The sequence below is a fragment of the Ovis aries genome, chromosome 2, assembly GCF_016772045.2.
Source record: "Ovis aries strain OAR_USU_Benz2616 breed Rambouillet chromosome 2, ARS-UI_Ramb_v3.0, whole genome shotgun sequence".
Classification (NCBI taxonomy): Eukaryota; Metazoa; Chordata; class Mammalia; order Artiodactyla; family Bovidae; genus Ovis; species Ovis aries.
The window spans coordinates 90,933,367-90,960,167 of record NC_056055.1 but is presented as its reverse complement, the minus strand read 5'-3'; the positions used below and the strand labels follow the sequence as shown (position 1 = coordinate 90,960,167).

Sequence of the window (26,801 nt, the reverse complement as noted above, 5' to 3'; positions counted from 1 at the left end):
ATTGTCAAAATATATTTATCAAACTGACAAATGACATGTGAAACACAAATAGGCAAATATGTAATCTTAGAAGCAAATGTGCAGAAGACTACTATCCACTTACTTAGACTTTGAATTCACGAACAGTCTTTGCCATTGATGTCCTACTATAGGCATTTCACTGTTTGGTAGCATTTCTTCCAGGATTTGGAATGGTGTGAGGATAGAAAAAAAAAAAGGGTGGGGGGGAATAGAATTCAGCGTTTTTCCACAGCTACACTCTGGTGAGAAGTTTGTTAGGCATAGTTGGAAATGACAGATTCAACTAAGATTTTGAATTCCCATGGTCCCTGAGATTCAGATTTACATATTGAATTTGGAATTGAACTAGAAAGCACTCACATTTTTTGACCACTTGTAAAATCTAAAGGCTTTCTGTGCATTATCCCATTTAGTAATTACATCTATATGACATAGTATTCATATACCAGTTTTAAGTTACAGTAATATGTGCAAGTTATCAAACTTGTGATGACTTGGAGGAGGGTAGCAGAGAAGCCTCAATGAAATACTGAGTTTTGAAGTCAGGTAGATATGGGTTCAAATTAGAGCTCTGATATATTTCTGCTGTGTAAACTTGGACCAGTTCCTTAACTTGCTTGAACTCTGCTTCTCTAAATAACTATAATGCTATTACATAGGCTTGCTGTAATAATGAATTAAGGTACATATGCTTCAGTCAACGGGGTGGCAAAGAGTCAGACACGACTTAGCAACTGAACAACTGATGCTCAAATTATAGCTCTTCAAATGCCCACCCATTGTGATTACTGTAATACGGGAAAATGCAGGCCTGCCTCAGTTGAGCCCTGGATCTTCCTCAGATGGCAATCGCTATGCCCTAGAGGAAGATGTAAAGAATGACAAAAAAAAAGAGTAAAATTTATATGAGGAGAGGATAAAGGTAGGAGAAAACTAAGGAGGGCCGGAGAGAACTGTTCATATTAAATGATACCATGTCAAGAATTCTTTGGTTTTTAAACAGCATAAACCACATTTTTTAATGAGTTTATTGGCAAGATATGGGATGAAATAGCTCATAGAATCAAAGGAAACTTGAATAATTAGCTTCTTGCAGAACAGAGAAGGTAGGGAAGGCAAGACCCGTCATTTGGCTGGTTGGATAGTCTCTTTAGGACATGCCCAAAATACTCTCAAAAATTCAAAGTCCTAAGAGAGAGTGTGAGTTAGCCTACCTTGTTTCACATACTTGCCCCCTTGGTTAAAAGAGTCCAGTCACCTTGAATGATAGTTTCAAATGACAGGTTGTACTGGGAGGCAGGATTTACCAGGGAAAGTTGGGGTCCTGTAAGAGAAGGAGTAAGGAAGTCTGAGTCAGCAAAACCCACAGGGTCCATAATAAAGTATTTCTGGGTGTTGTGAGAAATGGTACAGGAGAAAACCCAATTCTGGGCAAATCTTTTCTATCCCATTGATCAAAATATCTTACAAGTGTTGCTTTATCTTTGACCCCCATGACATTATGAACTCCTTGCAGGCAGGGGGCTGCTTTGAATATTTGTCCTCAGTACTTGTCACATAGGGAGTTCTCCTGCAAGTCTTAGACTCACAAAAAGTTTCCATTTCACCATGCAATAAAGTTTCAGTAGAACCATTATGGCTTAGATCCCAGAAACAAAGGAAGAATATTAATTTGCATGAATCCTGCATATAGATGATTAAATTCAGAATTAGATGATGCATCAAATTAGTTAAAAGTTCAGTTTTCAGTCTTTAGAATCTGTGAGTAATGTAGCAAACAAGGGTGATAAACTTTATTGTGTGCTTTGACATGTGCAGCAATAAATTTATTCCTGGCTAGTTGGTTTTTTAAAAAAACTCAAAATCTCATTTAAAAAATAAATAAGATACAGAAAGAAAGATTCTGGTCCTTCACATCCATCCATCCCTGACCAGGCAATGATGTAATTTATCCATTACCATACCCCAACAACCTACAATTCTGAATGGTTTTCTCATAGGAGCTTATGTGTATATTGATTTAGCTATACCTCTTACCAGGTTCCCTTAGTAAGTAAGGATATATTTCAAAGGCTTAGAGATATAGTCTAAAACCATGAGATGTAGTCTAAAATATGGCCCTTAAAACCCAAACTCATGTTTATTAGCATTGAACACTAGCAATTGATAACATACTTGGCAGTATTTGTTTTGTTAAAACCTGAAATAAATTAAAGTTTTAAGGTCAGAGTTTAAAAGAAAAGTTATGGAAGATTCTTAGAACTGTTATGACTTTTTTTTTAAATAATTAATTGCAAGTAACCTTTAAATTTAATGTAACTAAGTAATGAGTCAATTTTTCCAAGAAACTAGAATTTTTTGGTCAACTGTATATGATATGTAATGAGCTCAGGACTGTATCTTTGTTTCTCTGTTGTTGGTGTATTTCCACCATGGCTCCAAGATGTACAGGGCAAGACTTTCAAAACTAGAAAATAGGAAGGAAGTTCTCCCTTTTATGTCACCAAGCAGGATTGTTAACAATCTGCCACAACCCATCCCAGTATCATTTTTCATTTTCTGTAAACACAATCATTATGTATTGTAAATATTTCCTCCTTAGAAGGAAACAATTGTTCACTAGAAGTAGAGACATTCATTTTAACATGGAAAATTCAAATTAATTAAGGCTTCCCTGGTGGCTCAGATGGTAAAGCATCTGTCTGCAATGCAGGAGACCAGGGTTCGATCCAATTAATTAACAAAACATCAACTAGTAGGTTTCCACAATGTCAGTGACGAAGCTAAAAGTCATTAGCCCTTATCACAAAGTTGTCAATAAAAGGATTGTGTGATATAGGACAAAAAGGAAAGTGTTCAAACAGCAGTAATTATCACCTTGGATTTCTAGGGGGCTGTAAAATACTCCTGTTACCTTATGCCTCCCCTTCCAAGTGTGAAGCAGATAACAAGAGTGGTCCTCTCTCTTAACTGATTGCAAGCCTAAAGCAAAATGGTCAGTTGACTTACCTGGGCTAATAAAATCACTTCTAAACTAAGGGTAACATCATAAACCTTTACTATCTGCAATGGTTAATTTTATGTGTCAACCTGGCCTAGATTTTGGCCAAATTGAAGTGAAAGTTGCTCAGTTATGTCCAACTCTTTGTGACCCACATGGACTATACAGTCCATGGAATTCTCCAGGCCGGGATACTGAAGTGGGTAACATTTTCCTTCTCCAGGGGATCTTCCCAACCCAAGGGCTGAACCCAGATCTCCTGCATAGCAGGCGGATTCTTTACGAACTGAGCCACCCCAAGTAAGCCCAAGCATACTGGGGTGGGTAGCCTATCCTTTCTCCAGGGTATCTTCCCAACAGAGGAATCAAACTGGGGTCTCCCACATTGCACGCAGATTCTTTACCAACTGAGCTACAACCGGCACAGCTTTCTGGCCGAACATCAGTCTAGATTTTGCTGTGAAGCCATTTTAAGTGTGAAAGTGAAAGTCGTTTCGACTCTTTACAACCCCATGATCTACACAGTCCATGGAATTCTCAGACCAGAATACTGGAGGGGGTAGCCTTTCCCTTTTCCAAGGGGCCTTCCCAATCCAGGGATTGAACCCAGGTCTCCCACATTGCAGGTGGATTCTTTATCAGCTGAGTCACCAGGGAAGCCCAAAAATACTGGAGTGGGTAGCCTATCCCTTCTCCAGCAGCTCTTCCCGACCCAGGAATCACACTGGGGTCTCCTGCATTGCAGGCGGATTCTTTACCAACTGAGCTATGAGGGAAGCTTAACATTTCATCAGTAGGCCTTGAGTAAAACAAGTTACCCTCATAATGTGAGTGAGTTTTGTCCAATCAGCTGAGAGCCTTAAGAGCAAGGACTGAAGGAAAGGACTTCTCTTCAAGACAGCAACACAGAAACCCTCCTGAATCTCCATACTGCTGCTCGGTAAAATTCAGATTCAAAGTTATAACTTCAACTCTTATCTCAATTTCCAGACTGCTGGCTTGCTCCTCACAATCACGAGAGCCAATCCAGTTATATATATATATACACACATACATACACATATATGTAAATATTTAATTGAATATATACATATTTAAATGTATAAATTTTAAACATATATAATCTTAATGTGAAATACGTTTTATATATATTTATATATCCTATTGGTCTGCTTCTCTGGAGAACCCTGACTAATGCACTATCTTAGAGTGTTTCCAAAGTTTTATGAATGGAAGTCAAGTGACTCTTAAATTTAAATAGCTAAAATAGATGATTTTTTTCTGATTTCATATTTTATAAATCTATAAATAGCACCACATTTTCTCTCACTTCCTTATTTAAAACCCACAAATGGCTTTCCAACCCCGGAAATCTTTAGCATGGCCCACAAGGCCCTGTGTTTTCTGCCCCCAGACAGAAGGTTCATCTCACAAAATAACCAAATCACTTTCTTCTCCTGGGCGTGGACAGTCAGTGGGAAAAAGAATGCCCTAGTCTGTGCCCTTGTGAGCACAGAACTAAAACAGCTGGGAATAGATGCTTTTAATAGTTTCAGAAAAGTGTCTGAGCAGATTGTTCTAGCCCATACTAGATATTTCTGCCCAGACAACTGGGGTCTACCCTCCATATCAGCTTACTTTTCTACTCTGAGGACTGCTGGCTGCCTAGTGAGAAGGTTTTAGCCATTGGCATTCATTTCTTCAAACTTCCTTTCTATAACTCGAGCTGTTTTCACAGTACAACATTTCCCTAGATGTGATGCAATACTTACTGTCCTGTTTTCCTAGTGTATACTTTGATGCACCTGGTCACTTTGATGCAATTTGAAAAACACTCTGGTGCCTATAAATAGAGAAGACACCTTGGTCTCATTTGTTGTTGTTTAGTTGCTCAGTGGTTTCTGATCCTTTTGCAACCCTATGGACTGTAGCCCACCAGACTGCTCTGTCCATGGGATTTCCCAGGTAAGAATACTGGAGTGGGTTACCATTTCCTTCTCCAGGGGATCTTCCCAACCCAGGGATTGAACCCACAACTCCTACATTGACAGGCAGATTCTTTACCACTGAGCCACCCGGGATGCCCCTCGGTCCTATTAGCAACACATTTAAAAATGATCTCTTTGGTTACTGCCATAGAGGGCACCTCTACTTTGGCTCTGTTGTTATTTTCTTCAGTGTGAGTGGGAAACGTTTTCTGACACAGTCCCTACAATCTGAGAATAATGTCCCCATTTGGTATCTGAGGTTCCTGTGCACTACTTAAGCTGTCCTATTCCTGAGTAATCTGGCCATGTGATTTGTCTCTGTGTCTGAGTTATTCAGCATCCAAGTCCTAAACCTAGTAATCCTCTATTGTCAACATGTTGGAAAGAACTTGGGTTATTCCATTCCCACCCCCCACTAAGCTTTGTACACTGTTTACCTTTTGAGACAGTAATAAAATGTCCCATAACAGAAGCAGAAATCTGTAGAAATCTCCCAACAAAAGATTAGTGATAAAATGAGTGTGTAGAAAGTTGGGCTGCATGAAAGTCCAACAGGGTGCTTGTGCCACTACACTTCAGGGTCCCAGCACATACACATGATGGTGCCCACCACCGCCACTACCATCACAAGAGCGGTGAGGAAAAGAACAAGAAAAGGGGGATACACCTCACACAATTCTAATCAATTATAATCACAGGAGGAAACCTTGACCTGATTATGTAAACTCTGGATTGTGTGACTGTATTAAATATGTCAACAGAAGGAAGAAGGTCTATGTAAGACCTAGTAAAAGAGAAGTAAAAAGTAAGAAGTGGTCAGTGTATCTCACGCGTCATCCAAAGGGGAAATGCCTTAAACTTTGGGCTTGGAAATTTCATTCCTTTAGGCAGAAAATAAAGATAAAAATTTATACCATATGGTTCCTAGTCTGGGGCAGAAAACATTCTAAGCACTCTAACTAACTCACTTGATATGCATAGCAGGCTATAAATAGGAAGTGTTATTATCTATATTTTCATATAAGAAAACTGAGGGACAAAACTTGCATTCATAGCACTTGCCCAAAGCCAAGAGTGGAGCTGGACTTGAATCTAGAGAGCCTGACCCCAGGATCTGCTCTCTAATATTAGAATATAGTATAAGGGGAAAGACTGCTTCACTTTCTCTTTGAGAAGAGAGAAGAGTAAACTAGCATTGTTGCGCACCTGCTTATTGCTGAGGACTGTGCCAAGAGTTTTACGTACATTGTGCTGGAAATAATCCTATGAGTCAAACCATCTAATCCCCATTTTACAGAAGTAGAAACTAGGTCTCAGGGAGGTCCCCATAGAAACAAGTACTTTCTAGGGGATCACTGGGAACTTGTCAAAATCAAAGCTAGGGTGTCTGCTCCCTTTCACTCATCTTGAAACTAAGCAACAAACAAATTTTATATGTTAAACAGGCCTTGACGAGAAATGCAATCTTGAGACTGCGGTCCATTTGTTCATCTGATACAGACCACTGGACCAGTTGATAAAAAGACACACATACACACCACACACACACACACACACACACACACACACACACACACACACCCCATGTGCAAGAAACAAAAACAGGAAATTCAGTTTGGCTGTTTTCTGAACTGATCAAATTGAGTTGAACATGACTCAACTTTAATAGACCTCTTTCTACTGATTATGTGAGTCAACAGAGAGTGTTATGTTTAACAGGAAAAGGAGTCTACAGAACTTAACACATTTAGAATCCCTACAATTGTTTGGTTAGCTCCATCAAGACTCATTTAGATGTAGGAAGGAAGATCCAAAGTTACAATAGAAGTCAAAGCCAGAACTAAGATCACCACCCATAATTTTCTTCAAGTATGACTTTCCCAGAGACCTTTCCTTTAAATAAATTCACATTTTCTTTAAGTCTGACTATATATGTATATATATATATGAACTTTTTATTTTGTATTGGAGTCTAGCCTATTAGCAAAGTTGTGATAGTTTCAGGTGAACAGCAAAGGGTCTTCAGTTCAGTCGCTCAGTCATGTCCGACTCTTTGCGACCCCATGAATCTCAGCACGCCAGGCCTCCCTGTCCATCACCAGCTCCTGCAGTTCACTCAGACTCACGTCCATCGAGTCAGTGATGCCATCCAGCCATCTCATCCTCTGTCATGCCCTTCTCCTCCTGCCCCCAATCCCACCCAGCATCAGTGTCTTTTCCAGTGAGTCATCTCTTCGCATGAGGTGGCCAAAGTACTGGACTTTCACCTTTAGCATCATTCGCTCCAAAGAAATCCCAGGACTGATCTCCTTCAGAATGGACTGGTTGGATCTCCTTGCAGTCCATGGGACTCTCAAGAGTCTTCTTGAACACCACAGTTCAAAAGCATCAATTCTTCGGCACTCAGCCTTCTTCATAGTCCAACTCTTACATCCATACGTGACTACTGGAAAAACCATAACCTTGACTAGATGGACCTTAGTCGGCAAAGTAATATCTCTGCTTTTGAATATGCTATCTAGGTTGATCATAGCTTTCCTTCCAAGGAGTAAGTGTCTTTTAATTTCATGGCTGCAGTCACCATCTGCATGATTTTGGAGCCCAAAAAATAAAGTCTGACACTGTTTCCACTGTTTTCCCATCTATTTCCCATGAAGTGATGGGACCAGATGCCATGATCATCATTTTCTGAGTGTTGAGCTTTAAGCCAACTTTTTCACTCTCCTCTTTCACTTTCATCAAGAGGCTTTTCAGTTCCTCTTCACTTTCTGCCATAAGGGTGGTGTCATCTACATATCTGAGGTTACTGATATTTCTCCCAGAAATCTTGATTCCAGCTTGTGCTTCTTCCGGCCCAGCATTTCTCATGATGTACTCTGCATAGAAGTTAAATAAGCAGAGTGACAATATACAGCCTTGACGTACTCCTTTTCCTATTTGGACCCAGTCTGTTGTTCCATGTCCAGTTCTAACTGTTGCTTCCTGACCTGCATACAGATTTCTCAAGAGGCAGGTCAGGTGGTCTGGTATTCCCATCTCTCTCAGAATTTTCCACAGTTATTAGCCATTCATAAACATGTATCAATTCTCCTTCAAACTCCCCTACCATGATAAAAGTATTTCATAGGAAGTTCTATGGAAAATAAATATAGATATTTTAAGACCCTAAAACTCACTGTCCTATGGTAATCATGTTAATATCTGAGACTGAATTAGGACTTTTCAATGTATATAATATAGATATTTGGATCATGCTACATGTATATTTCTATGTCTTTTTTCATTTAATATTTCATCTATATTATTAAACATTATTTTACATTTAAAGATTGCACAGTATTTATAGCACACATATATCACAGGATATCTTCTACTGCTGGACATTCATGTTGTTTCTAGACTGCACTATTATAAACCAATTAATAGAAGTAGCAAGAGCATTAACACATTACTCTGAAAACTGATAAATAAGAGAAAGAATCAAGCATGTATCATACCCATCCTGCATGAATTTTCTTAGAGTAACCAAATTGTTGAAAAAGAGAGGTTTATCTTTGTAGAAAATTATAGTTAATTAATGCAAAAGAACTGGCAGAATTAGAAAAACATGATTTTGTATTCTAAAGAACATATGGGTACATATATCTTTAGAAAACAAAATAGTTACTAAAGGGGAGAGGCAAATTAGTGGTATGGAATTAAGATACAAACTACCATATATAAAATAGATAAACAACAAGGATCTGTTGTATTTAGGGAATTATAGTCATTATCTTGTAATAACTTTTTTTAACCTTTTTATTTTGTAATAACTTTTAATGGAATATATTCTTTAAAATACTGAATCACTGTGTTGTATACTTGAAACTAATATTGTAAAAAAACTATACTTTGATTAAAAAATCTAATGAAATAATGAATGTAGGCAATGATCATTAATGAAAGTTATAACTAACAACTATGTATAAAGTCAATAAGGAAACTGATAAAAATAAAGGGAGGGGGGCCTCACCAGAACCTATTAATCTTCAGTAAAAGTGGGGCAACCAGAAATTTTATGCATGATACAGCAGGAAGTACAAAACACCACACATACAGTACTCTTGCCAAAAAATAAAAATAAAAATGAGCCTGTCTCTAATAAGCCTCACCCTAAGTACAACTTTACAGGAAATAAGTGGGCTAGAAAAAAATGAATGAAACCATGAAGCAAACAACAGCTAAATCTAGAATGAGGGACATTCTACAGGACAGATAACCTAATTTATTTATCCAAATAAAGAGGAAAGAGGAAGGGGTCAACTGTTATACATTAGAAGAAACTTATGAGACATAATGTCAACACATGCATTGTGCAGACCTCTTTTGGATTCAAATGTGAAGAAAACAGGAGAAAAACATTCTTGGAACAATGAAGAAATTTTAGCATAAAACCTGTTCAGTTCTCTAGACTTAATAACAACCTTTGAATAATTTTTAAAGATTTTATCATATTCATGTATTTACAAATAAAATAAGATTTCTAGGAGTTGCTTTAAAATACTCCTGGAGAAAGAGAAATAAAGAAAACCAGGGACAGAAATAGAGCAGAAATAGATGAAACAAGACTGGGAAAATCTCACCAACTGTTGAAGCTGGATGAGGGGTACATAGAGATTTGTTGTAATGTTTTCTCGATGTTGGTATAAAATTTTCCATCATAAAAAAATTCCTAGAATATTGATATAAAAATCTTTTTGCATGTGTAGCTTTGAAATTTTTACTGGAACCACAGAATATATTCCTAGGAAGAGAACTATGGGGTCAAAGGCACGAGCTTCTTTGAGGTTCTCAGAAAAAAATTTTAAGTGCTCTCCAGAAAGTCTGTACCAGTTTATTAACTGCACTAAGATGTATGTGTCCATCTCACCAGACCATCACCAAATTGAATATATATTTTAAAACATTCATTCTATTTTGATAGATAAGGGTATATTATTTCATTTAATGTTTTCTCAAGGAATGGGTTGAACTCTTTTAATTGTAATTAGTCATGTATTTTTTCTTCACTGAATTGTCTGGTTATATTCTTTGTCCATTTTTTATTTAAGCCTTAGTGATTTTTGTTCTTTGATTGTAAGGTGTTTTTAAATAACAGCTCTTCTTAATCTGATGCCAAATATTTCTCCTCTATTTGATTTTTATTTTATGTTTTAAATATTTAGAAATAAATTTTTTATGTAATCAAATCTATAGACTTTGGTCTATGCTTTCTCTCATTATGTTCAAGCTTAAAAATTCTTGTCCTCCCTAAGACGAGGTAGATTCACTTTCTCATATTTTTATTTTAATGACTTTACTTTTTAAAATTTTTAATTTATCTAGATTTCACCTTGGTGCATGACTTATAGGCTTACTTTATTGTTTCCCAAATAATAAGCCAATCATTTTTTTTCTTTTTCATTAAAATTTTTTTCTTTTAATATACCATCTGACACATAATAAGTCTCTTCACAGAGTACTCTCATATGTTCCTGGTTCTCTTGATAACATGGCTTCCTCTTACTGTTGAATTTTGCGCCTATACCATATTATTATGACTTTGTACCTGGTGAATAGACTTGTTAAACTAACTAGATAAGAAATGAGAAAAACAAGAAGAGAGCATATAATGTATAGAGTAAATTTTTTATCAGATAGAGTATATCATCTATATCATATGGATGTGAGAGTTGGACTGTGAAGAAGGCTGAGCGCCAAAGAATTGATGCTTTTGAACTGTGGTGTTGGAGAAGACTCTTGAGAGTCCCTTGGACTGCAAGGAGATCCAACCAGTCCATTCTGAAGGAGATCAACCCTGGGATTTCTTTGGAGGGAATGATGCTAAAGGTGAAACTCCAGTACTTTGGCCACCTCATGCGAAGAGTTGACTCATTGGAAAAGACTGTGATGCTGGGAGAGATTGAGGGCAGGAGGAGAAAGGGACGACCAAGTATGAGATGGCTGGATGGCATCACTGACTCGATGGATGTGAGTCTGAGTGAACTCCGGGAGTTGGTGATGGACAGGGAGGCCTGGTGTGCTGAGATTCATGGGGTCACAGAGTCGGACATGACTGAGCAATTGAACTGAACTGAACACAAAGCCTGTGTACTATATAAAAGAGAGCAAAGACTCTGGAGTGAGTATACAAAGAATCACAGTCTGGTTTTATTTATTCACTGGTTGTGTGTTCTTGGACGAAGCACTTAATTTCTCTGATTCTGTCTCCTCCATTGCAAAATGAACATAAAAACATCTATACCATGTGAGACATCCTTATAAAATATAAAACGCAGTGTATTTTTAAATTAAATGTTGACAATGTCCAGAATACTTTAAAAAAAAAAAAGTAACAATGATTTCATTGGGAAGATGCTGAAGATACTTGACATGTCTTTTTCAGTAATTTCTGCAGTAAAGATGTCCACTTTTAATACAGATGGGTATTATTCAATCTGCCAGTTATGCTGAAGTGGGTTTAAAAAAACACACAAAAAAACTTTCTTTGGCTCTTGGAAATTCTGCATCATTAATGGAATTAAACATTTTCAATTAATTTCAATCTGGCATGGTCAATTTGACTGAAGTGCAGGATAGATGAAAATCTAGCTTCATTACTTAGTGCCTCTTGGCACCTACTTACAGACTTGGCTGTACCTGCATATTGAGGCATTCTAAGTAGAAGAGGAAAAAAATCCCCACCACAGCTGTAAACAAATAGGTCAGATACTGTGCTTAAAATGATCTTTAAAAATACTTCCAACAAGCGAGCTCTGCATAAACTCTCTTTGGTATCGGAAGCTGTGGTCTGTGCCTTTAAAAAGATGGAGACAACCACAGTCCTTGCCTTAGTGCAGCAAGGAAGGATGAAACATCTGGGACTTGGGGAAGCTGCCAGGTTTCCAGCAGTACTTTGGAGGGCTTGCCCTCCCTCCTCCTACGTTAACAACTCTGTGGCTACCTACAGCTGACAGCCCTGCTCTCAAAATCATCAACCCCCAATTATACCCACGCTGGCTGTCTTCTCTTGACCAGCCGGGCACTGGTTTCTAGCTGGCTTTCCAAACTTCTGTCCTCGCTTGGTGTGCCTGGCTTCCTCCCTTGTGTCAACAAGTTCTAGCATGTAGAACATGAGTAGGAGCAAGCTTTCAATAAATATACTTGGTGAATAGAACTGAACTTCAAATGAATAGCATAAAAAGTGCTACTAGAAAGGTGAAAAATGCCAGTCCTAAAGTGAATAATAGTCTCATACAGCCACCACCAGTAAATTTTATGAGCATTGAATTCTAGTGGAATATAGATTTCTTGACTACTCATATTTACATATCTTTCAAATCAGAGAGAAGAGGTTTAAGTGAAAAACATATATACTGTACTAAAGCAGTACAATTAAATTCTCAGCCCAGCTTGGCTTTTTTTCACATTTAGTAATGAAATCTCCCTAGGTATTTATTAGTTTCAATATGAGCACAATTAAAAGGAGAGAAGATTGGTGTAAAGTTTATATATCTTTAGGTGTGAACTATCATGGAAATCTATATACCATCCCATACTTAAATTTAATTCATTCAATGTATACCTTGTTGATCTAACGATAGTAGATTTATACTTATATGCATAAAATTTAGTTGAATATAAACAAAATAGTCATGTATAGTCTACTCTACAATCACCAAGCATAGACCAGAGCCCCAAACTGACTATAATTCAAATAAATAAGTCTTTTCTTCTTATGCTTTAAGTCTTGAAATTAAAAGTCCTTTATATTTTCCTCTAATTTCTCAAACTCCTATTAAATGCCTACCACGTGAATAGCATAGCTACACATTTACCCATACGTTTCCTCTATTAAATCAGATAATAACCCTGGGAAATTGGTATTATCACAATTTAACATTTTCTATTTATTTATTTTTGGCTGCACTGGGTCTTCATTGCTGCTCCAGCTCTTCTCTAGTTGTGGCGAGCAGGGGCTACTCTCTCTCCAGCTGTGGTGTGCAGACTTCTCATTGTATTGGCTTCTCTTGTTGCAGAACACGGGCTCTGGGGCATGCCGGCTTCTCTCTAGTTGTGGCACATGGGCTCAGTAGTTGTAGCTCCCAAGTTCTAGAGCACAGACTCAATAGTTGTGGTACACGACCTTAGTTTCTCTGAGGCGTGTGGGATCTTCTCAGAACAGAGATCGAACCTGTGTCTCCTACATTGGCTGATGGATTCTTCACCACTGAACCGCCAGGGAATCCCTGTGTTGTCACTTTAAATTCACCAAAGAACTCAAACCTGAGAGAGCTCAGGCAGCTATAAAGAACAGAACTGGAGTTTTAGCTTAGGTCTTCTGATTCTCAGACTTTTCCATAGTTTATTGTTCCTTTCCTAAACTTCTTCAGTTCAGTTCAGTTCAGTTCAGTCGCTCAGTCGTGTCTGACTCTTTGTGACCCCATGAATCACAGCACTCCAGGCCTGCCTGTCCATCACCAACACCCAGAGTTCACTCAGACTCACGTCCATCGAGTCAGTGATGCCATCCAGCCATCTCATACTTGGTCGTCCCCTTCTCCTACTGCCCCCAATCCCTCCCAGCATCAGTCTTTTCCAATGAGTCAACTCTTCGCATGAGGTGGCCAAAGTACTGGAGTTTCAGCTTCAGCATCAATCCTTCCAAAGAAATCCCAGGGCTGATCTCCTTCAGAATGGACTGGTTGGATCTCCTTGCAGTCCAAGGGAATCTCAAGAGTCTTCTCCAACACCACAGTTCAAAAGCATCAATTCTTCGGCGCTCAGCCTTCTTCACAGTCCAACTCTCACATCCATACATGACCACAGGAAAAACCATAGCCTTGACTAGACGGACCTTAGTCGGCAAAGTAATGTCTCTGCTTTTGAATATACTATCTAGGTTGGTCACTAAGCTCAATTGGTAACTATGGTTGAACGGTATCATCACCACTAAAAAATAACAACAAACATTCAAAGAGAAAGTGTCATTATAGAATACACTGAAATATAAGATATTATGTCACCTCATATTTAAAAATAGATCATGGATTTTCAAATAGATTCCAAGTCCAACCACTCTCATCATGTGAAAGCAGAGTAAAGAAAAAGCCAAGCAAAGGCAAAGCTCTAAACAGACACAACAAATCTGACTCTGCCTTCATTCACTATCTCTATTTCCCTGGGTAAGTCACTTCACATCTCAGAACCTCAATTTCCTCATCTATCAATGGAAAAGTAATTTCTCCCACAGAGTCTTGACTCAAGGGTTAAATTAGTGAAGTGAAGTCGCTCAGTCATGTCCGACTCTATGCGACCCCATGGGCTGTTCTGTCCATGGGGTTTTCCAGGCAATAGTCCTGGAATGGATTGCCATTTCCTTCTTCAGGGGATCTTCCCAACCCAGGGATCGAACCCAGGTCTCCCGCATTGTAGACAGACGCTTTACCATCTGAGCCACCCTGGTATATGCCCAGAAAACTGTAGTTAATACGGTAAACATTACATTTTCTAGGGGCAAGTTAGCTGATTTATAGAATAGAGATAGATCAAATTAAAAACACATCTATATGCATAATATGTGTTTGCGTGTCTGTGTAAATTAGAAGGCACATGATATTTGTAGCATATGATGATAATTGCTACCCCTGGCACCAGTTGATCAATACACTGACCTACAACTGCAGCCTCACCAACTGCCACTTTATCTGTTCAGCCTCCATTTGAGCTCTTTTTCTTCCTTCAGTCTTGCTATTTCCCCTACCCACCCCACTGCATTCTCTCTTCTAATCCTGGTTAAGATTACTTCTCTGTGCCGTAGAAGTGATTAAGGTCCAAGTCCCCTCTGTACTAAACAATAGTTAATTTGTACCTGTAAGATACAGAGCTAGTATAATTACATTCACTGGTTATTTGGGATTGTTTGTTACCTTCCAACACCTTACCCCATTCCAAGCCTCCATACACAAACACACCTTCTTCTCAGTTAATTCATATTTGACTCATATATTTCTACACCAGGCCTTCCAAGTGGCTTTTTGACTTAGGTCTCTAGACACTAATAGCAGGGAAAGAATCACTTCTTAAAGGTGTATCCTATTTTGATAACCCTGAAAATTTCCTTTCTCATACTAAGCCAAACTCTCCTTTGGATAAGATTAATCTGAGCTTTTCTTCCCTTTAATGATCTTTAAAAAAAAAAAAAAAAAACTTCTCATCTAATCCTTTTTCCATGAAATCAGCCCTTCAGTTAAGATTCTGTATAAATCAGATTGTACCACAAAGGCATCATGCTAAATGAAAAATGTCAGTCTCAAAAGGTCACATACACTATAATCCCATTTATATGACATTTTGAGAAAGGGTAAAACCACAGGGACATAAGACACATCAGTTGTAGCCAGGGGTTAGGATCTAGAGGAGAGAGGGGAGTGTCACTAGCATCTGACTAGAAAGAGGCAGCATAAGTGAATTCTTTGGGTATTGAAATTATTCTGCTTCCTGTTGTGTTGGTGATTATAATATGCATGTATTAAAATTCATAGGACTGTACACCAGAAAAAGGTGAATATGACTATATGTAAATTTTGAAAAATTACAAATATTGATCTCATGTATCAAATGCTTATCATGATTCTTTCATTTTAATCTTCATAACAACCCCATAAGATAGATCATTTTATTATCATCCCTGTTTTAATAACAAAAATGAAAGTAGCACAGAGAGGTTAACTAACTTGCCAAGGCCACAGAATTTGATAGAGGCCGAGCTTTGATTTTAACCCCAGCAGTCTGACTCTAGAACTGAATATTTTTACCACTGTCCTACGCTGGCTCTGCAAAGAGAGAAAGTGGCTTTATTTTTCCTCTGTCAATGAAAAACACACGACCTCCTTGGCAAGGAAAATATCAGCTAGAATATTGAGTGAGCCAAAAAGTTTGTTCGGGTTTTTCTGTATGATGCAATGTAAAGCAAACTTTTTGGCCTGCCATATGTAAACGAATCAGCTTACAAGCGGGGCAGAGCATGTGCCACCAAGACCAGCTTGTTTCTGGGCCATAAAATGTCTTAATTGTTGTTTTAATAACTTAAACTTTGCAATTTCCCATTTTCTTTGAAATAAAATGCCCTTTTGTTAACATACTAAAAACTTCCAAAATCAACTCTCTAGTGCCTATGGACACTGGTTTGAAAATCTGTAAAAGTCCCTTAAAAAATTCTGATTCTGATGTAAAGAAAATAGAATGTATCAATAGGAAGCTCAAATAAATTGTTTAAAAATTTAAAAATCTTGCTCCACTCCTTCTCCCTCCCCACTTCCCCAAAACTAAATCCTTCCGGATATTTTTTGGAACTAAAACCTCTTAGTAATGAGACAAACGGATAAATACACCCACGCCTGGTGCCTTGTGGTCATTCTTACACATTCATTTAGGTCTTTCAGTGCCTGCAGTCTACAACTTCATTCTATGCACTTTGCAGAAATAAAGCTATCCACTGAAGAAGTGAAGCATGGCAAGCCTCATAATTCAGAAGCAGCAGCAGCTGGAAAGAGAAAACAAAGGGAAAAAATTATGATGGCTTTTAGAAACTAAGAGTCACAGAAAATGCCTAAATTTGGTGAGCACAATCTTGAGATAATAAAGGTTTCTCAGTTATTGGTTAAAGAAAATCTGCTTCTGGATTTTTAATGTTTGGGACTTGTTCATGATGGATTTAATCACTTTAGAACTATGCCCAAGACAGGTTATATGCACAGCCATGTACACATTGTCTATCTCCACATGAAAATGGTCTGAGCTCTGTGTGACTTTTCTGCCTTAGATCCACCTTCTCTGAAATATTCAAGAGTTTAATGGATCTATTCTCAGGCCACTACCATCATTTCCCAAACATCTTTAGCCCAAACCCCTTAATATACAGAGGCAGTTCTTCTAATAAATTCTGGTAAACCTTATGTAACCTACAATTAAACTTCATCCAGAGTAACATCAAAAAAGGAACCAAAGAGAGATCAGGGCAACATAGGACACATTATTTGAATTCTCTGGTCATCTTCCATAAAATTGCATTAGCTATATTTATCTTTCAGGGTTAGCATTAGAATCAAATAAAATGATACTGACCTAACAAAGTCCTTGCCATATAACTAGGCTCCCTATAAGTAGTGGTTATAATTATGATCAAGGAAAGAAGTTCCGCAGATGGAACATTGTTCATCTATGGCCATTTGCAACTTTATTTCACAATATTTCCTTAGGCAAATTTCTCTATTCTTTGCCTCAATATCAGGTTTGATCTTGTTGTAAACTCATGGGGTTTGCAGTGTTAATTATCAGTTACCAGCACACCTCCTATGAAATACAATGGTTTTTGGTTTATGAAATTAGGCTTGCTAGAGAAATGTTGAAGAGATGTGAAATGGCTTTGCAACTTGATGCAGCTACCCGGGAGATTGCACAATCTTAATTCACAGGCGCAAGCACACACACCCACACACCCAGGAAGTGCGGGGGGTCTTGTGGAAATCAGTAGCTTATCTATTATGTGCACTCCGGAGCTGTAAACAAGACCATGTGAAGACTCAGCTAGAATGTTTCCTCTGAGTCAGTATTAAACAAACTTCCGAAATGTTAGAGAAGGAAATATAAAGCCAGTGTACCCTGAAGACACCCAGGACAGAGAGCTGGGGATCTAGAAATTGTGTTCAACGCTGTTAGAGACTGACATAATAAAGTAAGTTCTGTAATAAAAGCAAATGCTGCTTAATAATCCATAGCTAATATGAATTAGAACAGGTTGTAATTTCCATCAGAATTTACATGACTTACATGTGGACTGGCAAAAAAAAATTTTTTTTAACCTGTGATGTTTTATTCCATGAGAGTGATAGCATGATTTTCTATTTGGTAATAATAACATTATGTAATAGTCTCAGTATAATTTGGTTCAGAATAAATCAGAGGGAAAGAGCTCATCAATAGTGAAAAAATAAAGCCCCAGGAAAGCAAAGATTTTTCACAGACAGCATAGTGTGATACAATGGAAAAGACACAGGCTTTGAAATCAGAAGTATTCCAACTCTGCATTTGCAAGTTTTGTGATCTTGGGCAAGTTACATCCCCTTATTGAGACTCCATCTTCTTATCTATAAGATCATGACATTCATGAAGTTCTTATTAAGATCAGATTAGATATTAAGTGAGTAAGCAGTCTGACAAATATGAAGAGCTCTACAAATATGAGAAAATGGTTCACTGCTTTAAACTGTAAGTGTCCTCAGATCAACAAAACAGAGTCAGAAAGAAATCAAGTTTAGAATACCCTGGAATTGTTTTTGCTTGAGGTAGATAATGAGTTCTACAATTTACATTCTTTTTGACCTGCAGAACATTTTGGCTTTTAGGAAGGAAAAGAGGAATGTCACCTGTAACTGGAAATCTGCAGTTATAGCTGAATATAGAGAACATAAGTAAGAATATAGCTCTTACTTACATATAACTATATTTGAATCTTCGAAGACTGAATATAGAAATCACAAAATAAGAGGAAACAGTAAAGCACTTTAATCCTTACCAATGTCTGCAAAGTGGGATGTTTCATTAACTGCTGTCTGGGTGCTCAGACAGTAAAGGACATTACATTTCCGGCAACCCAAGGCTTGACCTCACACTTGGACTTCTGAAGGTAAACTTCCGGAGAGGAAATTAAATACAGAGAACCTCTTCCAGTTTGGAATACTAGTTCTGCCAAAATCATTAAGAGAAACATGAAGACTAAGTTATATTTTTAAATTTTACACTAAAAATATTTAAGCCAACAGAAAGGTTGATGTTTTTTCAAAAAATTATTTAAAATAGGGAGTGAACTCAAAATCAAAATATCCAAAATGTTTTTTTCTCCTTACCTATTCCCTATAAAAACAGGCTCTAAAGTAAGATGAGTTCTTCTTTCCCTCCCTACAATATTTTTTCTTAAGCCCTAAACTCCAGGCCTTAAAAGTTAAAATATTCAACTGACAGGAAAAATAAAGAACTATGGCTGTTGTCATTTACATATATGATATAGATAAATCAAATTAAACACGAAATTTATTCACCCTGTTTTTATTTTCCAAGCTACCCAGGATAATTCAAGCTCACGTTCTTCTCTAAGGTGTGTGTACCTTCTGGGTTCAGTGGATACTCTGAAAGGTCAAATAGAGTCCATCCTTCAAGCAGATGAGATGCTGTTCTATTTTTAAAAAAACCTCTAGAGAAGGAAATTCCACAAGCTTCCCCAGTTACACATTCCAGTGTCTATCAAATCTCACTGTCTGAAGATTTTTCCTTTTCTCTTATCTAAATCCCTCATGCTGTAACCTAAACCTATGCCTCTAATCTGGTCCCTAATGGAGATGGTCATCATCCTTCATAAACCAACCAACAAGGCTCTTTTCAGATTCTGTAAACCAGAAACCACTTGATTTCTAACTCTCTTTATTACAGCTTTTAGTTATTGTCATACTCATCTATCATTTTTTTCCAAGTTTTTTTCCTCCAACCTTGTATTCATTTCACATATCCTTCGAAAATAATGTTTTAAAAAGAAAAAGAAATTAAAAATTATTCATTAACCTTACAGTACTAAAACAGCTTATTTTAACTTTTTGTTCTTGCTCCTAATTACATATACATGCATCATTATAACTATAATGTATAATTGTATTATGTTTATTCCAAGTTTTAAAATTACTCCTTTAGTGTCATTACCCAGAACATGCCTAGAATGAGCTAGCTTATCATTATAACTTTGATGGTGTTGATATAAAGTTCATGATTTGAGGAATTTCCTTTATCTAGTAGAATTAAATGATTGATTACTAAGTCCTGAAGCACTCTGCTAGGTTCTAAAGAGTCAAAACTTTACCATTCAATCCTTACCCACAAGCAGATCATTACGAGACACACAACTTATTAATTAGAATGAAAAAGATCTTGTGTAGATGATTCCTGGATCTACCTATACTGTATATATATTGGGTTGGAAATCCAACAGCTTATGGAAAAACCCAAACAAACTTTTAGGTCAACCCAATATATAAATTTATGGGGTCAATTGAGAGAGCTAGACCTCAGGGGAGGGTTGACCCTGAAGAAGCCAGAATGGTGGAGTCACCCAGCAGGTGATCTGGAGGAGCGGGAACTGTGGGTAAATTGCCACAGCTTCTACCAGCTACCATCTTCCACTATCTGGGCCAGAGCACCTAGGAGAGAGTACCTGATACTATCCAGTGTTTCTGTGATTTCATCAAGAGGCTCTTTAGTTCTTCTTCACTTTCTGACATAAGTGTGGTGTGATCTGCATATCTGAGGTTATTGATCTTTCTCCCAGAAATCTTGATTCCAGCTTGTGCTTCATCCAGCCCAGTATTTCTCATGATGTACTCTGCATATAAGTTAAATAAACAAGGTGACAATAATATACAGCCTTGACGTGCTCCTTTCCCAATTTGGAGCCAGTCTGTTATTACATGTCCGGTTCTAACTGTTGCTTTTAGAGGACAGTGAAAAAGTTGGCTTAAAACTCAACATTCAGAAAACTACAATCATGGCATCTGGTCCCATCACTTCATGGCTCATAGATGGGGAAACAGTGGAAACAGTGACAGACTTTATTTTGGGGGGCTCAAAATCACTGCAGATGGTGACTGCAGCTATGAAATTAAAAGACACTTGCTCCTTGGAAGAAAAGTTATGACCAACTTAGACAGCATATTAAAAAGCAGACCTTGCTTTGCCAACAAAGGTCCGTCTAGTCAAAGCTATGGTTTTTCCAGTAGTCATGTATGGATGTGAGAGTTGGACTATAAAGAAAGCTGAGTGCTGAAGAATTGATGCTTTTGAACTGTGGTGTTGGAGAAGACTCTTGAGAGTCCCTTGGACTGCAAGGAGATCCAACCAGTCCATCCTAAAGGCAATCAGTCCTGAATATTCATTGAAAGGACTGATGCTGAAGCTGAAACTCCAATAATTTGGCTACCTGATGTGAAAAACTGACTCATTTGAATAGACCCTGATGCTGGGAAAGATTGAAGGCGGGAGGAGAAGAGAACGACAGAGGATGAGGTAGTTGGATGGTATCACCGACTCAGCGGACATGAGTTTGTGTAAACTCCGGGAGTTGGTAATGGACAGGGAAGTCTGGCATGCTGCAGTCCATGGGGTCACAAAGAGTCTGACACAGTTGAGCTACTGAACTGAACTGAACTAAACTGATCCAGTGTTTAGTTGGGCCTGTGTAGAAGGAATGTAGGTAAAAGGCTGAACTCAATGGCAGCTGCCCCCCAAATCTTTTGTGAATTATAAGAGCTTTGGTTAACAGAATAAAATGGCAAGTTTGTACAACTGACAAAAAAGATAGTTAATAAGGGTCAGGTGACTCTGGGGTAAGTCTGACTTGAGGATTCATTTAATAATTGATGAAACAATCTAATATTATTAAGAGAGCAAAACCATGAAAGGAAAAACTGGTTGCAGTACCATAGTATCCTTGAACAATTAGTCTTCAGATCTGATCCTCAGTTTCTTCACCATAAATGTTATTTATGGTATAGTCCATGATTTAGATTCCAGGAAATAGCAAGTATTAAAAATAATGTATTGTATTTCACAAAATCAAACATACAGCCACTTCTTTAAAGAAAAAAAATAATTGATGTCCATTTTCACTATTTCTTAGATTAAAAAAGGAAACACACGGTTATGCTATCCTGTCAAGATGTTTAGGTCTTCAAGAAGGGTAGAAAATAGAGGATAGAGCCATATTGGGATTTAAGGACTCTTTTTTTTAGCTTGAGTTTTCCCAATGGTAGTGCCTCAGGTGAAAACATGTATATAGGGAGCAGGAGTGAGGAACAGTGCAAAAAGCAAACACAGATGCATTATTCAAATTACTGTTGCAAGCAACTGGCACTCAAACCAGCATGGAATCGTCCAAAGAGGATGTAGAATATCTTTTGGAACTGTGTACCTGAGGATTGATTTTGTCTATAGCTCATATTCCTCATTAATTGAGATCTACTTTGGGTTAAATAAATTCCTATATACTTCCAGACTCAGCATGCCTGATCGAACAGAGGGCTTCCCGGAGGCAACTGTGCCACTAGAAAACCTGAAGGCAAAAGTACAAACATCCAGTACTTGAAAGAAGATGTCAGCACGAGTAAGCCAAACTATCACTACATGTGTGTTGACGTCAGAGATGAGACTAAGACCAAGTGAGTCAGGAATTCAGAAGCAATCTGTATCCTTTGTACCACTCAGATACATCTATACCCTGTAAAAAGTCCTATCTGCCTCTAAGTCTTCAAGGTGGTGGCCAGCCGTAATCTCCACAAGGAGATTATAGATAAAGATTAATGTAATAAGCTGTACTCTTCGCTGCTGAAACTGATCTTGAAGTTATAAGACCTATATGTCTAGGTTTCTATCCCCGTGGAACAATGCCTACCTTCATCCCTGAGCAGGTTGAGCCCTTGGCTATCTTCAGCCCTTGGCTAATTTCGGGCCATGGTTGCTAAAATTTCCATTCACCATTATCACTGGGCATGTGAACACCAGAAAACGCTAATGATTCATCTACACGTTGCTGATGCTTTAGCTATATCAAATTGCCCAAAGCTTCAGTTTCTGACATCTTCTCATCCTAATTTACCGCCAATGAGAATCTAATAATATATGTCTTAGCTTTGATTCTACCAAAAATCAAAGCCTCTGTCCAGGAGATAATTCCACAGCACAAATGGGGAACCAGAGAGAATGGGGGAAGGAGGAAAAGTCTCAAGAAAGGTGTACTTTGATATCACAGCTTTGAGACCCTCTGGCTTAATTCTGGCCTCTAAGAAACACCGTCTCAAAATGTCTCAGAGCTGATTTCATCCCTCAGGGATTGAGGATTTCCCTCAGAGTTCACTTTCTTAAATTTTGGGGCTCCATGAGTGAGCTCAAACAAGCAGAATCCCATTCCCAGCTATGGCACTGGAGAAGTCCTAGAGCAAAAAGTGAAAAACACATTGTGTCCATTTGAAATGAGATTCTGTTGAAATGAGTCAAAGCCAAAATGCCAATTTCATCCAGGCTGGAATCCAAGGTGAGGCTGAGAAGATGTGAATTAGGGTTCTAAAGCCTCTGGTACAGCCTTAAAAGCTTCTCAGGGAATTTGGACTGAATTTGGTAAAACATAGCAAATATCAAAGACTTTTAAGTAGAAGAGACATAATTAAGTCTGTATTGCAGGAAGATTACACTGGAGATACTGAGGAGGATGAAGTAGGAAGAGAATGGGATGATGAAGGACAGGAGACAATTCTGGAGTCATAACCTATAGCTAGTTGTGTAGTGTCAGTGGGGATGGGAGAAGGCAAGAATTAGTGAGTGATTTGAGATAACGAATCAGAGTTGAGAAAAACTTCACACTGATAATTTGATCAAAAATATTATAACAAAGTATCAGCTTTTAGCTGTTACAGGTCATTTAATAGTAATAGTTTGTTGATGGAATCAATGTGGTTTCAAATTTAGGCGAGTTCATGAGGCCAGTCATGGTATATAGACAGAAAAAGATTAACTCGTGTGTTCACTGTGGTTATATCCAAGGAGGTGGGTAGAGGAAGAATTGATATGATTTTTCACTTTCATTTTCTAAATTATTATCTCTGTGTCATTTTTATATTTCAATATGAGATGATAGGAAATTTGAGGGAATGATTTTGAAATGTGCTATCTCAGAATCACATATTTTTTAATTAACTTCTTAAAAATTTTATTGAAATATAATTGATTTATAATGTTGTATTACTCTTATTAACATTTTTAATGGGAGGACTACTTCAGGAAAGCCAGACACTTCACTGATAATCAAACTGTTTGTTGATTGGAATTCTGTGGAACATTTCATAATATAACTTAGCATGAGATGTCTGTGATATTTGTTTTGATATTTGTATTACCCGATTTCTGAGACTAAATCCCACATGTATCTTTACATTATAACATGTAATATAAGCAATAGCCTTGGCAGAAAATTAATGGTAGAGAAATTGCACTCATTTTGCTGATAACAAATTTAAAGGAACAGAAATATTTTATTATGAAGCCTACAACTTCCAACCAACCTTACTTCTTGCTCATATTGGTAGGATTCACTCTACATAAACATTTTTCATATCACTTGTTATCTGCAATCTAATGTCAACTTTCTGCTTAAGTAAGGCTTTATTATAAATATGTCCATATACATACTTTATGGCCTCAAGAAATTTGAAAATCTCTCATGGATACCACCTGTTCTCTTTATCATCATGTCAATTTCAAGACTAGCAAGCATGAACAGGAAGTAAATCTTAATAGAAAATGCAGTAGAATAAGAATTAGAAGTTAGTGAACAGACCAAATAACTTTGGAATGAGTGGAGTCTTTAAGACTTGAAATGAAGGCTATTGCACATAAACACTCTATGCTACTTGATAAATTTTCCACAAGGATCTTGGGTTAACAGCTCTGATACATGCATGGTGTAATTGGCAGATGATGGGAGCAAGGTTTCCCATTGTTGCAGGAAACTAAAACATACAAAGGGTAATGGATTAGAGTTGGAAATGTACATATGAACTTATGTTTAGGTCGCTTTTGATACCAGTGGGTTACATATAGAAATATTTATATATGTGTGTTATACAGCTTAGTAGGTACACATGCATTACCTTCCCCTGTCAGCTGAGGGGTCCTAGAAGCAACTGCACCCAGTAGCAATAACCATGTCTAGTGATCAGATCTTGCTTTCTAATAAAAGGAAACTAATTATAAGGAAATTGGTGCTCCATGAAGAAATGGCTGATTCTATTCCTAAGGCAGCAAATATGCAAGATTAGCTTGGAGCTTCTTGTTGTGCCAGAAATTAAGAACGTTCTCTAAAAAACAAAACAAACAAGCAAAAAGCCCTATATTGACAGAGGTATGTCAAAGAAATACTGGAGTCAACTGAAAGAGCTCCCAGTAGCCAAATCTGGAACAATTTGAGCTACAAAATAAATAGAAGTGTTAGGTTATAACCCAAAATGTAATAAATATTCATAAGTACATACTGATATAAAGAAATGATTGAATAAATAAATAAATGCCAAAGCAGAAAAAAATATTCCATGAAAAAGAATTCCAAATAATTTATGTTAAGTACTCCATCCTCAAGAAGAAGGAAAATAACTCCATATTCCTTTTTATTTATTTTTTAATGTTTTGAGTTTTTTTAATTTCATCTTTTTTAGGGTATAATTGGCATCTTAAATTGTAAGATATTTAAAGTGTACATTATGGTGATTCAATACATATATATATATATGTATGTGTGTATATATATAGAGAGAGAGAGAGAGAAAGGATTCCCCCCTTTAGATAATTAATATATCCAACACCTCAAATATTTATCATTTTCTGATTTTGGTGAGAACATTTAAGTTCTATTCTGATATCAAATTTCAGTTATACAATTTAATACTAACAACCATAGTCACAATGTTTTACATTAGAGTCTCAAATTTTACTCATAACTGAAAGTTTATACTCTTTCATCAATCTCTGTGTCCCCATCCTCCAACCCCTGACAACTGTTTTTTTGCCTTTCTATTTCTGTGAGGTTGACTTTTCCCCCCATTCCTTCAGTGTGAACTACACATAGAAACTTCTTTATAAAGATACAATATGGAAAGAGGGAAAAAAGAGTAGCTTGACAATGAACAAACATGACAAGCATGACCCCAGCGGGTAGTCAGGATCAATATCAACAATGATACGTCATTTGATAGTATGTACCCTTGACACTACGCGATGACAATGGTAATTTATTTCTGTGATCTTCCTCCCAAATTCCATAAACTCAGCCCAACTTTGGAAAAAAAAAAAAAAAGGCCAATTCTAATAGAGGGGCTTCATATAAAATATCCAATCAATGTTCCTTTATAAAAACTGTCAAAGTCATCAAAATCAAGGGAAGTCTGAGAAACTGTTACAGCCAAGAAAAGCCAGAGACTTGACAGCTAAATGTAATGTGTCATTCTGGATGCGATCCTGAAACAAAAACAGTATCAGGTAAAAACTAGAGAAAGCAAATAAAATAAAGACTATAATGATAATGTACTAATATTGGTTCATTAATTGTAATCAACATACAATTTTAATGTAAGATATTAATAATCAAGAAATTGAGTGTGGGGTTTATAGGAACTCTTTGTACTATTATTGCAATTTTTCTGCAAGCCCAAAATTTTTCCTTAAAAAATCTATTTATAAAAATAGATCTTAAAAATAGATCTATAAAAATAGATTTTAAAAATCTATTTCAGCACACACTGAAAAGACATTTGATAAGTTTAAATATAAATCAATTTCCATTAAAAGAAATTTTTTTCATTAGGCTCATTTTATTGTGATGTGAAATCAGTATCATGTTTAAAATTACTTAAATAAACACCCAAATTTTATTTTAAAAAAGGTTTTTTATAACTATTGACAAAATCTCATTAAATTGACTTCAAGGAGACATTATAATTCTTTGAAGAAGAATTTCTTTATATATTGACTCATTGAAACAAGTGGAGTTATTATCTGAGACTTAGAATCCTTTTTCTTATATATATATTTGTTCTGGTAGTGGAAATTTGTATATTTTAAAATTCTCTTTTATTTATCTTTTCAGTTTGTGAAAAAATCTAGAGTGATTTAGGTAATTGCAACATGCC

At 37.0% G+C, this 26,801-nt stretch overlaps 1 long non-coding RNA gene across 1 annotated transcript in view; it reads right to left on the bottom strand.

Moving 5' to 3' along the window:
• Positions 1–1,031: 1,031 nt before the first annotated feature.
• LOC121818659 (uncharacterized) overlaps positions 1,032–26,801 on the bottom strand; it is a 68,572-nt gene continuing 42,802 nt past the window's right edge. The window contains exons 2-3 of the long non-coding RNA XR_006058680.2: positions 16,452–16,573; positions 1,032–1,345 (exon numbers count right to left, since the gene is read on the bottom strand). This is a non-coding gene — a long non-coding RNA (uncharacterized LOC121818659). The remainder of the gene's footprint in view (positions 1,346–16,451; positions 16,574–26,801) is intronic.